General features: G+C 38.1%; 1 protein-coding gene across 17 annotated transcripts in view; it reads left to right on the forward strand.

Moving 5' to 3' along the window:
* Positions 1 to 16,465, forward strand: part of SSH2 (slingshot protein phosphatase 2) — a 211,806-nt gene that overhangs the window by 64,864 nt on the left and 130,477 nt on the right. The window contains exon 1 of one of the 17 annotated variants that reach the window (XM_045571046.1): positions 16,011 to 16,069. The exons of the other annotated variants lie outside the window; for them this stretch is intronic. The gene's annotated coding sequence lies outside the window, so the exon portion shown is untranslated. Of the gene's footprint in view, positions 1 to 16,010; positions 16,070 to 16,465 lie in introns of those variants that run through there. 17 annotated transcript variants of the gene reach the window in all.

Here is a 16,465-nt window from a genome sequence, read left to right on the forward strand (position 1 = left end):
CTTCTACAGATATAACCTGCACAGGAATCAGTTCCAAGGCTCTTCATAGTAGCATGGAGAGATTTAGGCTAAGAGGTATGTGATGGCTTCCTTGGAGACCTGTTTTTTTTTTTAGTTGTGCCCTGAAAGGTGAGTCAAAATCAGCCAGAGAAAAGTTGAGTGGAGAGAGTGAGAAAAGAAATACAGGTCAGAAAAGGTATGGCATATTCAAGGAACCAAAATAATTCCCATGAGGTTGGAACATAGAAAATAAGGGAGGAAGCCCGGCTGGTTTGGCTCGGTGGTTGAGCATCAGTCTATGAACCAGAAGGTCACAGTTCGATTCCCAGTCTCTTGCCCAGATTGTGGGCTTGATCCCTGGTGTGGGATATGCAGGAAGCAGCTGGTCAATGATTCTCATTGATGTTTCTCTCTCTTTCTCTCTCCCTTCCTCTCTGAAACCAATAAAAAATATTTTTTTAGCCGAAACCTGTTTGGCTCAGTGGTAGAGCGTCGGTCTGCAGACTGAAAGGTCCCAGGTTCGATTCCGGTCAAGGGCATGTACCTGAGTTGTGGGCACATCCCCAGTAGGGGGTGTGCAAGAGGCAGCTGGTCGATGTTTCTCTCTCATCAACGTTTCTAGCTCTCTATATCTCTCCCTTCCTCTCTGTAAAAAATCAATAAAATATATTTTTTAAAAAAGAAAAAAATATATATACATATATTTTTATTTATTTATTTATTTATTTTTTTTAATAAAGGAGGAAATAAGCCAAGGTGATATTGGCAAGGTCAACAAAGACCAGATGGTGCAGTCTTATAAGATGAATTAAGGATCTTGGACTTTATTCCTCAGATAATAAGAAGATATTGAGGATTTTTCAGTTGGGGGGGGTGAACATGTTAACATTTTTTAAAGATCTATCTCACTTTATATAGAGAATGGACTTCTGTTATATATGTTTATTTATATTAGCCAAAGATAGTTGGGACTTCATTTTTCTGTGATTTGATTTGGTTAACTCTTTTGTTGGGGGATGAGCTCTTTGGAAGAAGGTTGATGAAAAGGCTGTATGGTGTGTTAGTGAAGAGTGTGTGACCCTGAATAAGTTACTTTCCTTTTCTAAGTCTCAATTTCCTTATCCTGAGAATGGATTTAATAAATAGCATACCTGCTTTGTGGGGTTATTGTGAAGATTAAATAAGATAATGTCTGCAAAACACTTAGATGAAGACTTGGTTCATTGTAAATGTCCTATGGAGTTTTCCATCCATAGGTCACTACCACTGGACTGGAGGAATCTAGCCTCGTCAACTGATATAGAAACATCATGCATAAGGTTTAATTTTACAAATGTCATTTGTAGATGGAAATGGAAGCTGAGGAATGGTTGCTTACTTTAACCCTAGCTTTCATTTTGCTTTGAAGCTGGCTTTTCACAAATACCAGTGAGATGGTTCTTGACACTTACAGGAAACTCAACAGGATGCAGTTAGTTGCTTGGAAATGTCTGTACCTCTTTGTTTCCCACAATACTAGGTAACTAATGTATGTAATTATACTGCTGAGCAAGGCTTCAGGTTGATCAAGGTTTAATTGTTGACAGTATTTGAAATGTTAATAATGTCTCTCCATAGACATTTTCCAAAATAGATTGTTCCAGCTTTTCAAAAGATTTAAATGCCACTGATTCTTCATTCACTGAGGTATAATTCTAGAGCTAGAGACTAGGATCTTCCAGTTTTAATATTTTCTAAAAAATTAGTACGCAGACGGAAAATGCGTCTCTTCTGCTTTAAAATGTACCACGTTACATGCTTAAAGAAATTCTCACCACCTGGCTTTTGTTATCTTTAGCCTGGTCTCTGAAATTATACATTTCTGCTTTTGATTCATTTTGTGGAATGAGGGAGAGGGGCTAACACATGCTATCTTTTTGTAAAAGTCCTGGGGAGTTTAGGGCAGGTGGAAATCTATTCTAAAGGTTTACAGTGGATTCAGAACCTGCCAGGAAGTCTTTGTTTTGTGTTTAAATGTGTCTTCTATCTTGAGAACATAAGAAAGCAAGATTTTAAAAGGGTTTTGCTACCAAATGCTACAAAGGGAATAATTTCTTATATAGAGTTCACTGCAATCAAGTTTTCTTATTGAATCTGTCAGACTTCCTGTGGTAAGATGGTTCACTGATGGTGAATAATTTCATTTTAAAAATAAAAGGGGACTTTTTGTATTGTTCTTCTCTTGTTCAATATGAAGGCTCCACCTGCATAATTAAGCTCTTTTCTGTTACTCAGTGCTCTAAGGGAAGATCCAAAAGCATCAGCTAAATTGTTCTATCAAAGGAAGGGTTGTTGGATGGGAAAGGAATTGGCCAAAAATAGAGCTTTGCCCAGCTGTTGCAGGAAGAAAAACAGAGGTTTTACAGCAAGTAACTAACTACCTCCTTCTCCTCCTCCCCCCATTCCTCCTCCCTCCCTCCTCCTCTCCTCCTTCTCTTCCTCCTCCCCCTCCCCTTCTCCTTCCCTCTCCCTCTCCTCTTTCTCCTCCTCCTTCTCCATCTTCTTCTGCTTAATCTTCACCTGAGGATATCTTTAGAGAGAGAGAAACATCAGTTGATTGCCACCCATACATCCTCTGACCGGAATCCATCCCACAGCCCTTTGGTGCACGGGAGGAGGCTCCAAATAACTGAACCATCTGGCCAGAGCACTAACTTTATCTTTAAAATGTTTATGTATTACATAGCATTACTACTAAAATTTAAGTGGTATATGGCCTATGTTGATCTAAAAAAATGTTCACATATAGATGCTGTAACTATGTTAGTTTTTAAATGTACTCCATTTAGTTTTTGTTTTGTTTTTTATCATTGTTTTGTGTTTGCCCTGCCCAGCTGCAAGAAGCCATAATGAGGAAGGTACCAAGTCACAATGTATGTTAAACTGGAAACTGAGCAGTTTATTACTGTAGGTATTAGTTTACCCAAATTTTAGAAGAATGGCAACATGGGTAAAGCAAGTTATTTATTGTTGTTGACTATTATTCAAAATAGGAAAAGGAACTTAATCCTTGCACGTCTTTTTGTTGTTGTTGTCGTCATTGTTGTTAATCCTCACCCAAGGATATTTTTCCATTGATTTTTTTGAGAAAGTGGAAGGGATGGGAGAGAGACAGAAAGAAAGAAACATCAATGTGAGAAAGACACATTGATTGGTTGCCTCCCAGCCAGGATCGAGCCTACAACCAAGGTATATGCCTTTGACCAGATTGAAATCCAGGACCCTTCAGTTTGTAGGCCAGTGCTCTATCCACTGAGCTAAACCAACTAGGACAAACTTGCACTTCTTCACCTACCTCTTAGTATGTACCACATACTATTCTAGTTGCTTGAGATGTATCTGTGAACAAAACCAAAACCAAAAAGCACTGACCTATAAAGCTTATAGTTTAAAGCTTGTTATCATTTCATCTACTGCCTGTCAAGGGAAGTGCTAGGTTCAAATCCTAGCATAGCTATATGTTGTCTGTGACCACAGGAAGTCATTTCCCTCTCTTTAATCCTCATACTTATAAGTGTAAACCTAGAAATCATGTTGTCATGTTATAATTCATTTGGGTATCTCAAAAATCATCCATTGCATTGGCTCTGTAAGAGAAAATTTCCTATTAATTGCTTGGATTTATATTCAAAAGAGCATTTGCAAAATAACTTAAATTTTGTCCCAGATTTACCCATGTATGTTCCCTGGTGTGTTTTTACAACTGATCTGGCTTAATATCAGCAACAAGCCTTATCTAATAAAGAGTGAATATGCTAATTGACTGTCATGCCCTCACAAAGATGGTGGCATCCACAGCCAATAAGGAGGGAATATGCTAATTGACTGTCACACCCTCAAAAATGGCAGTGCCCATAGCTACAAGATGGCAGCGCTCAGCCCCACTGGGGCAGCAGGCACACAGCACTGCTTGGCCTGCCCCTAGGTGAGTCTGGCCGCTCTGTGCACCTGCCTCCTTAGTCCCCCAGTTCTCTCAGTCCCCTAGCCACCCAGGGGCATAGAGGCATAGGCAAACCTCAGATGGCAACTGCCAGGCTGCCCAAGGCCACCCAAGGCTCAGGTAACTAGGGCCGGCTGAGGTTTGTGCTGCTGGCAGAGGCAGCAGCAGAGGTATGATGGGGGCATTGCCTTCCCCTAATCGCCAGGTCATCTCCCGCCTCTGAGGGCTCCCAGACTGTGAGAGGGGGCAGGCCAGACTGAGGGATTTCCCCCTCCAGTGCATGAATTTTCATGCACTGGGCCTCTAGTTTATAATATGAAAGCCAAGACTATGTGAGTTTATGTAGCTGCTATTTTTCTAGTATGGTCTGCTTTTTGGGGGAGAGCTTATCTGCTCTACTCCATGTGATTCTGGTGGGGCTGACAGTCATTTGGCCCTGCTTTTCTACCACTGGGATGGTCATATGTTTATAGATCCATGTCTATGCTTATTGCATCCCATCTGATTGATACATGTGTGAAATACATTTTTCTATATTAAAATATTCTAAATATTTCAGGTGAAAAATATTTTAGTATAACATCTAAAACCCCTAATTTCCACAGTATGAAAATATTAAATGTTTTATATATGTGATTCAGTTCTAGTTCAGTATTATGCTATAGGCTGGAAGTAAATAGCAGTGTTTCCTGGTTCCATGCTTTTAGGGCTGTAATCTCTGACCAAATGATAGTTGCCTTGTTTCATATTATGTGGCAGGACAAAGTCTATAATGACAGGTGTTTATAACTCAGACACGATGTAAGCACTCTAGTCTTGCCCATGACAATTTATCTTATGTGGCCAGAACAATAATGACATCTCCCTAACCAGGTCTTGGTATCTGAAAATAGAGAAACCTGACAGGTAGGAGGAAATGGTTCAAGAACAAAAGTCTGATTTACAGCCATGTAGTGTCAATATGGAGGCCTTGAAATTATAGTTTTGGGAAGACAACCATTAAGGAAGGTGCCTGTAGTCTGCAAAGTGAGTGTATAATAAAGGCAGCAGTGAGCTCTGTAGCCATGAACATACCCTTTGAGCTATGCCTATTGGAGGCAATGCCATTTGTTTATGCCACTCTTCTCCTTGCCTCAACCTTCATTCTCTACTTCAAAGGCAGATTTATAAAATTTCTTCTGAAACTTTAGGGAAAATTTTACTTTAAAAAACAAAAACAAAACTATATAAGGCCCTGACCAGGTGGCTCAGTTGGTTAGAGCATTGTCCTGATACACCAAGGTTGAGAGTTCAATCCCTGGTCAGGGCACATAAAAGAAGCAACCAATGAATGCATAAATAAGTGGAACAACAAATTGATGTTTTTCTCTCTTTCTCTAAAATCAATGGTTTTTTAATATATATATATATATGAGAGATCTTTAATATCTGTGTTGTATTCTCCAGCTTGTGTGAGGTGCAACATGGGCAGAGCACATTTTGGTACTTTAACATTTCTACCTATAAAATGGAATTTCTACCTATTTTCCTGTATCACCTCTGATTGTGTGCACATGGGAAAATGTGGTACATAATGTATTTATCAGGGCTCTTATTTGAGGATAATAGAAACTGGCTTAAATAGGAAAATAAAGGTTATTTGTTATTGAAAATAAAGGTTATTTGTTTCATGTAACATCCGATCAGAGCCTGACACTCCATTGCCAGCAGTTGGCTTAAGCATGAGCATGTGATCCAGTTGAGAACAGTGAAATGAGAAGGAGGCTGGGGTCTAGGATGCAGGAGGTTTCTGGGACATTTTTCATTTTACTTAAGAGACATAGGGCAGAACTGTTTACTTCAGCTTGACTGTTGTTGGATATATATGTAATGGACCTTGAATGTGGCTGTCATCTTGGGACCATATTAAGCCTAAGAGCAATGCTGACACAATTAGGATAGCAGAGCAAAAAGATGGGGAAAATGGCATTCTTGGTAAAGTTCAGCTACTGAATTAATCAAAATGATACTTTTTCTTATTTAAGCCATTTATAGAATTTTTAAAAATTTATTTGAGAGAAAAACATTGATTACTGTTCCATTTATTTATGCATTCATTGGTTGCTTCTTGTGTGTGCCCTGACCAGGGATCAAACCTATAATCTTGGAGTATCAGGACGACACTCTAACCAACTGAGCTACCCAGCCGGGGCCTTAAGCCATTTTTTGGTGGATTATTGTTACTACTTGAGACTGAAAAACACCCTGAATAATATGTAGAGATATTCTGGGTTTCTCAGAGTGGAAAAGGCTCTTGGAGAACTGCATAGTTCCACTGGGCATAGTTGAAGCTTGGTAAATATTTGTTAGATAAATGTAATTGTCTTTACTTATATTTATAATTGAAGCATTAAAAAATAAAACACCTTTCTTCCCCTTCTTTAACAATTCAATAAAAAAGTCATTAGATGGGACTGAGCACGATAGGTGTCTTTGGGTGAGCACCAAGGCCCAGTGTGGGTGGGATTTTGGAGCCCAAGCAGGATAAGGAGGTCATATACACAGGAGAGATGCCTGGAAGCCAATTGTTGGACCCTGAATAGTATGAGAAGGGAGTCTCTCTGGGAAACAAGGATTGAGGGGCGACCCAGTATGGAGTGTTAGGACCTGAGGAATGTAAAGAAGGTGCGTCAACCTATGAACCAGGAGGTCATGGTTCAGTTCCCATTCAGGACACATGTCGCAGTTGCAGACTCAATTCCTAGTAGGTGGCATGCAGGAGGCAGCCGATTGATGATTCTCTCTCATCATTAATGTTTTTATTTCTGTCTCTCCCTTTCTCTCTGAAATAAAACTATTTTTTTTTAAAGAGATATTTCTCTAATAAATGGCCATGTCAATCTGAAGGATCATGTCCCATCTTTCTATAGTGGATTCATTTTGAAGAAATCTAAGAGTGCTGAGTAATAGAGAAACATTTTATATTTACAACCTGTATATACCCTTTAGTTTACATTTATTTTATCTTACATTATTCATATCACTATTATTGTCATTGGTCTTTATTAATCAATATGAAGGCAATAACGATGTCTTTTGAATTAGTTTGCTCAAACCTCCAGTATGAAAATATGATGAGACTTAGTTCATGTAAAGTAGAATAGTTTAAAAAGTGGGTTTTCTTTACTTCACCAGAAAATTTTTCTAATATTTCATAGATTTTACTTATGTGAAACTGTTTTTAAACTCTTCACTTACATAGGCCAAGGAAAAAGTATTTTTGATCTCAGCATTGATTATTAAGTTATCCATGCAATGCAGTTGCTAAAGGCTGAGGATTAGATCTGGATATATTACATAGCTTTCATAATTGTCCCAGATAGCTATCTTGCTTACTATCCATTTGGATTGTACATACTGGGTATTCAATTCTGTGACTTCTCAAAGGTATGGAAATTATCACTTTATAAAAACTCAGTTGCATGACACAAGTCACTTACCTGAGATTGATAGTGACTCTGCGCATATGTTCACATAATACACATAGATATAACTAAGCCACTATGGGTTTTCTTCAAAGCTTAATTTTTAAAATTGTTGTCCTCTAAGATCTTGTAGAAAATATAGCATGAAAGCATTTTGTGTGTCATCTCAATTCGTTTTGATAGTTTGAAAGATTTTTTTAAATCTACAGTATACTTTATAGCTACTATTTTACTCCAATTTCGGTTAAGTTATATGAAACAGTACTGTGTAATGTTTCATTTTACCAACATTGAGTAGTAGTCTTGGTTATTCTTTTCATGAGATATTAAAGGCATTGTTTATCAGGAAAGTTATGTAGGAAATGAGGCAAGTAATAAATATTTCCTGGTAGTTGCTCAAAAGTGTTTACTGAGCAGGATGTTGTTTGGGGAATTCCTTTTTGTATCTACTTTTGCTTCTAGAAATTGCATTTTTATGGAATTGATGGTGCCTTTTATTGGTTCTTTGAATTTATGCAAATAATCCATATTGTGATTGTACTACTTCCTCAAGCAGAAATATTTAAATGACAATGAGGATGGATGTTTTTAAAGTTAAGTTCACTTATATTAGAATCTGTAAATCAGGTATACCCATCTTGGCTTTTGTTGTTTACCTTTTTTCTCCCTTTTCCTCCCCAGTTCTATTCAGTTTGGAGCGGGGGGGGGTGTGTGTGTGTGTGTGTGTGTGTGTGTGTAATCTAGATATAATATTAAGAATATATTATTAATAGATAATATAGAATATGTAGCAAAATAATCTATATTATCATAGGCTTTCTGTAATTTGTCTTGATTGTCAGAATTCTAATGAGTGTAAGCATCAATGACAAAGTATATTCTGAATTCCATTAGGGTGGCTGAAGAAAAGGATTGTATTAAAATGTTGGTTATAACAATTTCTTCTGTCCTAGACTGTTAATTGGTGAGGATGTGGCAGGGAGGGATGTGTTAATATTTTTTCAGAGTTTAGAACATAAATATTTTCTAAAGTTATCTCAAGGCCGAGACTGGTTTGGCTCAATGGATAGAGCGTCGGCTTGGGGACTGAAGGGTCCCGGGTTCGATTCTGGTCAAGGGCATGCACCTTGGTTGCGGACACATCCCCAGTAGGGGGTGTGCAAGAGGCAGCTGATCGATGACTCTCTCTCATCTATGTTTCTAACTCTCTATCTCTCTCTCTTCCTCTCTGTACAAAATCAATAAAATATATATTTTTTTAAAAAAAGAAGAAGAAGAGCTTTCCCTGGCCACACGGTTTATAGTAGCCTTTGTGTCTCTCCCCCCACCCCACCCCTCCGTTATTTAAAAATAAATAAATGAATGAATGAATAAATAAATAAAGTTATCTCAAGATATAAAATTTCAAAGAAGACCAAGGAGAAAATGCCTTAAGGTTTGTGCAAAATGGAAGGGAAAGGTAGGTAGGAGCCATATGGAAGTAAAAGTAAGACTGGAGGGAAACATGAGGAGACATTATTGTTTTCAGTTAATGAAGAACAATGGATACTTAAAAGAGTGACTAGCTGAAGAGTTCCTGAGGTGAACTGGATAGTCTAAAAATTGACAATACATGATACTAATTTTCAACAAATTGGAGGAGATATTCAGATGATTGAGTTCTTCTTTCTCATAAATATTTTACCTTTCTCAAACAATATTTTATATTCATGCAGTTCTTGTTAGATTTATATTAGTGTGGGAGATACTGTCTTGTTCTATTAGAGTTTGTGTGTTTTCAAGGTTAACAGGTACTATGAATGTAATTAAAGTTTTCCTACCTTAAGTTGCCAAATTTTTTAATCTATTATTTATATAAGCAAAGAGTGTTTTAACTGTGGAAGACTATTAATAATTGGTCTCTTTATGATGTTCACTGAGTTAGCAGGGATCACTAGCTAGGCATAACTTACATTAGAATTAGATCAAGTTCTGATTTATAACTTCTTATTTTTTCCTTCATTATCTATGTTTCACTTCAAGTGAGCTTGGAGGCTTTGTGTTTGTTTCTTTATTAGTTTGAAATACTGAATCAACATTTTCAGCGCTTGTTTTTCAGTGTTTTGTTTATGGAAGCCAAATTAAGTTAAATGACATGTCTATATTTTTACAGGTAGGTCAAAAAATTAGACCATCATAAGCATTTGGTCTTCTTTGCATACATGTTAACCCCTCATACCCTCCAGAATTTAACTTGTATCATAATTGTTCAATATTAAGCATAGGCTTAACTTTATTTGTTTTCTGTAGATTTTAAAAAAAATCTTTATTATTGAAAGTATTACATATATCTCCTTTCCTCCCCACCTCACCATTGGCCCCTTCTAGCCTGTCCCCACCAACTCCAAACACCCACCTCCCTCCACCTCACCCCAGGCCTTCACCACCCTATTGTCTGTGTCCACAGTTTATGCATATATGCATACAACTTCTTTGGTTGATCTCTTCCCACCCTTCCCTCTGAGATTCTACAGTCTGTTCCATGCTTCTGTGTCTCTGAATCTATTTTGTACATTAGTTTATTTTGTTCATTAGATTCCACATATGGCTGAGATCATGTGATACTTATCTTTCTCTGACTGGCTTATTTCACTTAGAAAGTTACATACAGCAGCCCTCTATAGGGCTCTTCAGATTTTTCCACCAAAAGTTTCTCTAACAGCAGAGGAGAGTAAATAAGGAACCCTGACAGTCTGGGCATGAAGATTTTAAAGGAGCCTATTACAAGGCTGAAACTTGTTTGAGTTCTTATGGTTTACTTTAAATTTCATGCAAATGTTTATGTATTTGTATCCCTGTTACTATAAAAATATTACTTTCCATCAGGTAAAATTGATGCTCTAGGAATATGCTTTATTATTAATTTTCTGGTTTCAAAAATTCTTACCACACTGAGGCATGATCTTGGGTTCCTTGCATCCCAGTTTAAAAAGCACTGCTGTAGAGAAAAAGAACATTGAATAGGATAGAAAAAGTTGTGAGCTTGAACTGAATTCACATGGCTATAGCAGGAGTTTAGGAGCTGCTGTTCAAAGAGGGAGGAAAGAGAGTATGTCATTTATTCAGTTAGCCATCTGCAAGTAGAAGCTTTTATGTCTGTTTTAAAACACTGGTCAGATGATATGTGTAATCTTCCACTTAATGTCTCAGAAGACATCTAATTAAGAAAAGAAAAAGTATAGGAATTTGTATATTCCTCCTATGTCTCTACTTCATATTTATAAATTTTTTTCTGATTGTAATACATGATCATGTTCTTATTTTAAGTAGACAATATAAACAAATGGCTTAATAAAATTTTCTTATGAGCAGTTTTTCATTTACTCAGCTTTTCCTGTCTTTCTACATTAAGATAGCTAAAAAATCGTTTGCTAAATAATCATCTGCATTCAGTATCCTTGTACATAAATCCTTGATGAAATCTTCTGTCATCTTGAACTAGAATGTATTTCTAGACATAAAATTATAAAGTAAAAAATATGACCTAATTCTGCCCTGGCTAGTGTGGCTCAATTGGTTGGAGTATCATCTGTACATCAAGAGGTTGCAGGTTCCATCCCCAGTTGGAATGGAACCGATCAGTGTTTTTATGTTTCTCTCCCTTTCTCTTTATGTTTTTATGTCTTATGTTTCTCTCCCTTCCTTTTTCTAAAATAAATAAATATATATATATATATATATATATATATATATATATATACACATATATATATATAACCCAATTCTAAAGCCCTTGATACAGATTACGAAAATGATTGTGCCTTTTTGATCCATTGGCAGTAAGTATTGCACATTATTATGTTTTACTTTAAATAATTTCATAGGAAAATATAGTACAGCATCTTTATTTGAATTTTGTTTTTATTTCAAGTAAAAGCACACTTTTACTTCCTTTTCAGTCCATTTCTCTCTCTTTTGTGAATTATCAGCTTCTAGTCTTTGCCCATTTTTCTATTGGGGTGTTTGCCTTTTTCTTATTGATTCCAGGAATGCTTTATTTATTGAGACATTCCATTATTTTATATATAGTAAAAATGTTTTTCTCAGTTTATCATTGGACTTTAACTTTTTAATATTTTCCTCCCTCTCTGTGTATACACTTTTATTTTTAATATTTGTCATGTTTTAAAATGTATGGTTACATAAAAACATCCACTCAACCATGTGAAGATATTAAAAAGTAAATATGTGAATTGTATAGAATTTATAGAAAATGAAACACCTTGGTTAGGATCTGTCCCACTATATTGACCTCTCTTTTATGCTAGTCATTCATTCAACAAATATTTATTGAGCATTGTTGAATGCTGGGATGTTGTGGTGATTAAGATGTAGTTCCTGCCCTCTAGGAGACCAACAAGTAAACAGGAAGTGTGAAATTTTCTCCAGTAGACAACTGTATGGCTGCTCTTGAAAAGAGCACAGAACTCACAAAGGAGACCTCTGGAGAAAGGGACATCTTAAACTACAATCTGAAGGATGAGTTGAAGTTTATTAATCTAGACAGAGAACAACAGAGCAAAGTCTTAGAGACAAGATGGCCTAGCTTGTTAGAAATATTACAAGCATTTAAGTATAGCAAAATTCACCTGCAGTTGAAGTACTTAATATTTGAAACTAAATGTTGTCATTTTCCAAGGAGAAAGAAAATGCTTATGATACTAACATTGGTCAAGAATGGAAGAAAACTTTTAGCTAATGACAGAAAGTCAACCTACTAGATAGGGTTGCCCTTGCACCTTTAATGACATTTTTCCAGACATCAAAACAAAAAGTATTTATGGTGCTTTGCAAATCTAGCCTTAGAATCTAAAAAATCTGGTGGGATTCTCAACGCTTTTATTTTGATGTTAATATTTATGCTGGGTCCTAGTTATTGAGATCTGAGGACTTCCACCATCATCCTCATCTGACAGCTCATTGGTCTGCTGAGGAAACTGCACAAATAAGAACCTCTCTACCTAATACCTCACCTCACTCTGACATTAAAGAGATATGAATCCTTAAAACCAAGCCTTTCCCCAGTTGACCAAAAGGAGAACTTAGATTGAAATTATGGTTCAGATAGTATATACATTGTGAGCTGTTACCTTGTGTGTGATTATAATGTGCCTGAGATGGGTGGGGAAGATTGAGGTAAGGTAACCAGTGATGATTGCTTCTGTTGGCATTCCAGGTATGCTTGTCATGTAAAAGCACTGTGCCAGTCAGCTAGGCCAGATTCCTAAAGTATAACTTTTCCACTGCACCACTTTGCAATTAAGAAACATTTTGTACCACATAAATGTATTCTATTAAATATTTGCCTGCTAGCTTAAGGATCTGGTCAAGGTTAAAGGCACTGAAAATACTCTTTAAACATGTGAAGTTTTCTCTTGTATGCTTAATGCCATCTATGGATGCAGTTTTTCCAGTTCAACCAAAGTGTAAACTTTGACTTGTCTGCCCTCTAGTGGATATCTGTGATTAACCAGTGTCTACTGGCTTTAGAAAAAAGTAACCAATTTTTCTTGATTGGCTTTCCTTTAAGCCACTGTTTCCTTAAAGAGTGTGTTATTGCTACCAAAGCAACAATTTATAGTTTTATTCCCTTTTCTAAGATGCCAATAAATACCTTTTTTTGCTTCCCCATTGGATCAGGCGTAGAAGCCTGTCAGCAACAACTTATCTTTGTATCAAACATATTCCTGTTGTTCTTTCCTCTTGCTTATATCTCAAATGCTTGTCAGTGTCTGTGCCTCTTCAGATCTTTTTCTTCCTTCAAGATCAGACTCCAAGCTGATTTGTTCCTGTGAACACTGTAAAGGTTTTCCCTGAGGTGAGTGGGATCTCAACATCACATTGGGTTCCCCAGCCCAGAGCATCAGAGCCACATCATTGAGTGAACTCAGGGTATCAGATACTGAGTTGTGTGGCTCTGTGTCAGATACTGAGTACTCCCTCCTCCTCATGTATTTGACTGACAGCTGCCCACTTATGGGAGATCCAGTGTCGCCATCCTCCCAGTTCCCAGTGGCCCTGACCTGCTGAGCTCATGCCCTGCAGAGGAGTCCGCTGACTATGGCCAGGTTGGGCCCACAGTGCCACTCTTTTAGTAGGCTCTCAAAGAGGGAGAGACTGAATTGTTGGCTCTAGGGCAGGGGTCATTTTTCCTTTGCAAGCCTAACCAGCAACATCCATTCACATGTGATGTTGAGATCCCACTCACTTCAGGGGGAACCTTTCCAGCTGAGATATCCCCCTGGATTCTCAACTGCTACACATGGGTATAGGGCCTGCCCTTTTCACATCTCCACCCTTCCTATCAGTCAAGAGCAGCTTGGCCCTTCCCTCATACACCGAATGCCCAGCAGAGGCAGCCACAAACTGGATTACTTTGTAGCTCCAAACAGGTAGCCCAGGACTGGTCACAGATGTGCTTTACATTGATCTGCATTGGAATCACTCCAAGAGGCCCCCAAATCAACACACCCAATGGCAGGATTCAGACCACATCAGAGCATGTCCCAATTAGATCAAAAGTGGCACACCCAAAGGGAGATTTCTGCAGGCACCAGACCCTGCTGGGGCAAATTCTTCTGCATGGGTTTGATCCTCATGGTTAGTCAGACCAAGTCAATCTTACCCACAGATGTGCCAACAGCAATCAAGATTCAACTACAACAGGAAGGTTCACATAACCCACTCAAGGGACATTCCTGGAGCACCTATCTCAGATGATCAGGGAGACTGTGCCATTAAGCCCCACAAGATATTTATACAAGGCCATGATACCGAGACCAGGAGGCATCATAGATCTACCTAATACATAGAAACAATTACAGAGAGGCAGACAAAATGGAGAGACAAAGAAACATTCCCCAAATGAAGGAACAGGAGAAATTCATAGAAAAAGACCTAATTGAAATGAAGGCAAGCAATCTCCCAAATATAGAGTTTAAAACAATGGTTAAAAGGATGTTCAAAGAACCTGTAAAGTTTTTGTTGAGAAATCAGCTGATAGTCATATGGGTGCTCCTTGTAGGTAACTAACTGCCTTTCTCCTGCTGCTTTTAAGATTCTCTCTTTGTCTTAACCCTTGCCATTTTAATTATGCTGTGTCTTGGTGTGGGCCTCTTTGGGATACTCTTGTTTGGTATTCTCTGCGCTTCCTGGACTTGTAAGTCTATTTCTTTCACCAGGTGACCTTGAGCAAGTCCTATAGGGTTTTGGTATATATTAAATAAAATAATATAAAGTTACTTAAAGCCCATAGTGATGCTCAATAAATGTTATTCATCTTTGTACATGCAACTGGTTTTGGCCCCTTGTGCCCTCTAAGGAAGTATCAAGGGTGTTTTTGCTTTTTACTTGTCTACATGCTCTCATCACAATTCTCATTGGTAGAAAAATTCACCAAAGAGCTGAAAATAATTTGAATTATCCCCCTTTTAATCTGCTCATTTTTAAAGTATCCCCTTTTTGATCTGCTCACTTATATATGAGGGAAGGGTATGAAGCTAACAATGGCCCATAAACATGTAAGAGGGTGTTCAACCTTATTAGTAATGAGGGCAAGGCAAATTAAAACAATAATGAGATAAACACTATACAGGCAAAAATGAAAACATCTGATGATTCCAAGTGTTGACTAGGGTTTACATTAATTAACTCTCGCTTCTTCTTGGGGGGAATATAAATTAGCACAGCCACTTTAGAAAATAATTTGGCACTATCTTATAAATTTGAACCTTTACTGACTCTACAATTTTCTAATTCCACTCTTAGGTATATATCCTGTTGGCATTCTTGTGCATGCAGACCAAAGGACATGTATAAGAATGTGTATATCAGGCCTGGCCAGTGTGGCTCAGTGGATAGAGTATTAGTCTGTGTATCAGAGGGTCATGGCTTCAATTTCTGGTCAAGGGCAGTTACCTCAGTTGGACATTCATTCCTGGCCCTGGTCGGAGTATATGTGGGAAGCAACCAATCCTCCCTCTCTCTCTCTCTTTCTCTCTCTTCCTACCTCCCTCCCTTCCATTCTCTCTTAAAATAAATAAAATCAGGAGGATTCCCAGATGGTGGCCAAGCAGGACGACATTGAGAGAGAGAGTGAGTGAGGGAGTGAAAGAGAGTGTGTGGATGTGTGGTGGATGTGTTTGTGTGAGTGAGGGGGGGACAGCTAGATCTCACCAGTGGGGCTGGTGGACCTGGCTCACATAGCCTCTGCTACTTGCCACACTAACTGTTGGGTCTGAGCCCCTTTGCCAGGCACTGGACCTTCTTGGGACATTGGATGGTAGATGGAGTTCTTCACTGCAAAATCCCATATAGGTAGTCACACACTGGCTGATGAGTGAATACATCTTTCCTACAAAGAGGCAGCTATACCCACAGCTATTATCTGAGCAGCTGCATGCTACCTCTGGACCTTCTGCCTTACATAGCAGTGGCACCTACGCTCTCCCTTAGAGCTATAGCCTCAGTAGCCTCTCCAGCCTCTCTCACCTCTCCCAGCCTTTTCCCCGTTCATATCGCAGCAGCACCAGCCTTATAGCATAGCTGCATCCTCTGTGCCTGCCTTTTCTCCCCAGCACACTGGCTGGTCAGTAACCTACTTTAACACTATTTAGACAAAAAGAGGTGTCTTGCCAATAGTTACATCAATCATTTTGGCTACAGAAAGGTACATGTGAGCATTGTACCGTGCAATTCCTGTCCTTGTACCTGTGTATGGCATCTTAGCCTTGAACATTCTAACTAAGATTCCCATGTTAGAGTAGTCTTGGCCATACTAACAAGGCCTTCACTCTCTAATTGGTCTTGAGTATCTGACGACTCTGGCATGGTTCCCACACATAGGTTATAACACACTCTATTTTATGTGCCACTAAGAAAAAATAAATATTGCAGGCAAACTATGATTCAGTAATTTTTTTATCACATTGATTTATCCTAAATTATATATGTTAGAATCAGTGAAAATATGGACCATCAACCT

This window comes from Pipistrellus kuhlii, unplaced genomic scaffold (genome assembly GCF_014108245.1).
Source record: "Pipistrellus kuhlii isolate mPipKuh1 unplaced genomic scaffold, mPipKuh1.p scaffold_m20_p_39, whole genome shotgun sequence".
Classification (NCBI taxonomy): Eukaryota; Metazoa; Chordata; class Mammalia; order Chiroptera; family Vespertilionidae; genus Pipistrellus; species Pipistrellus kuhlii.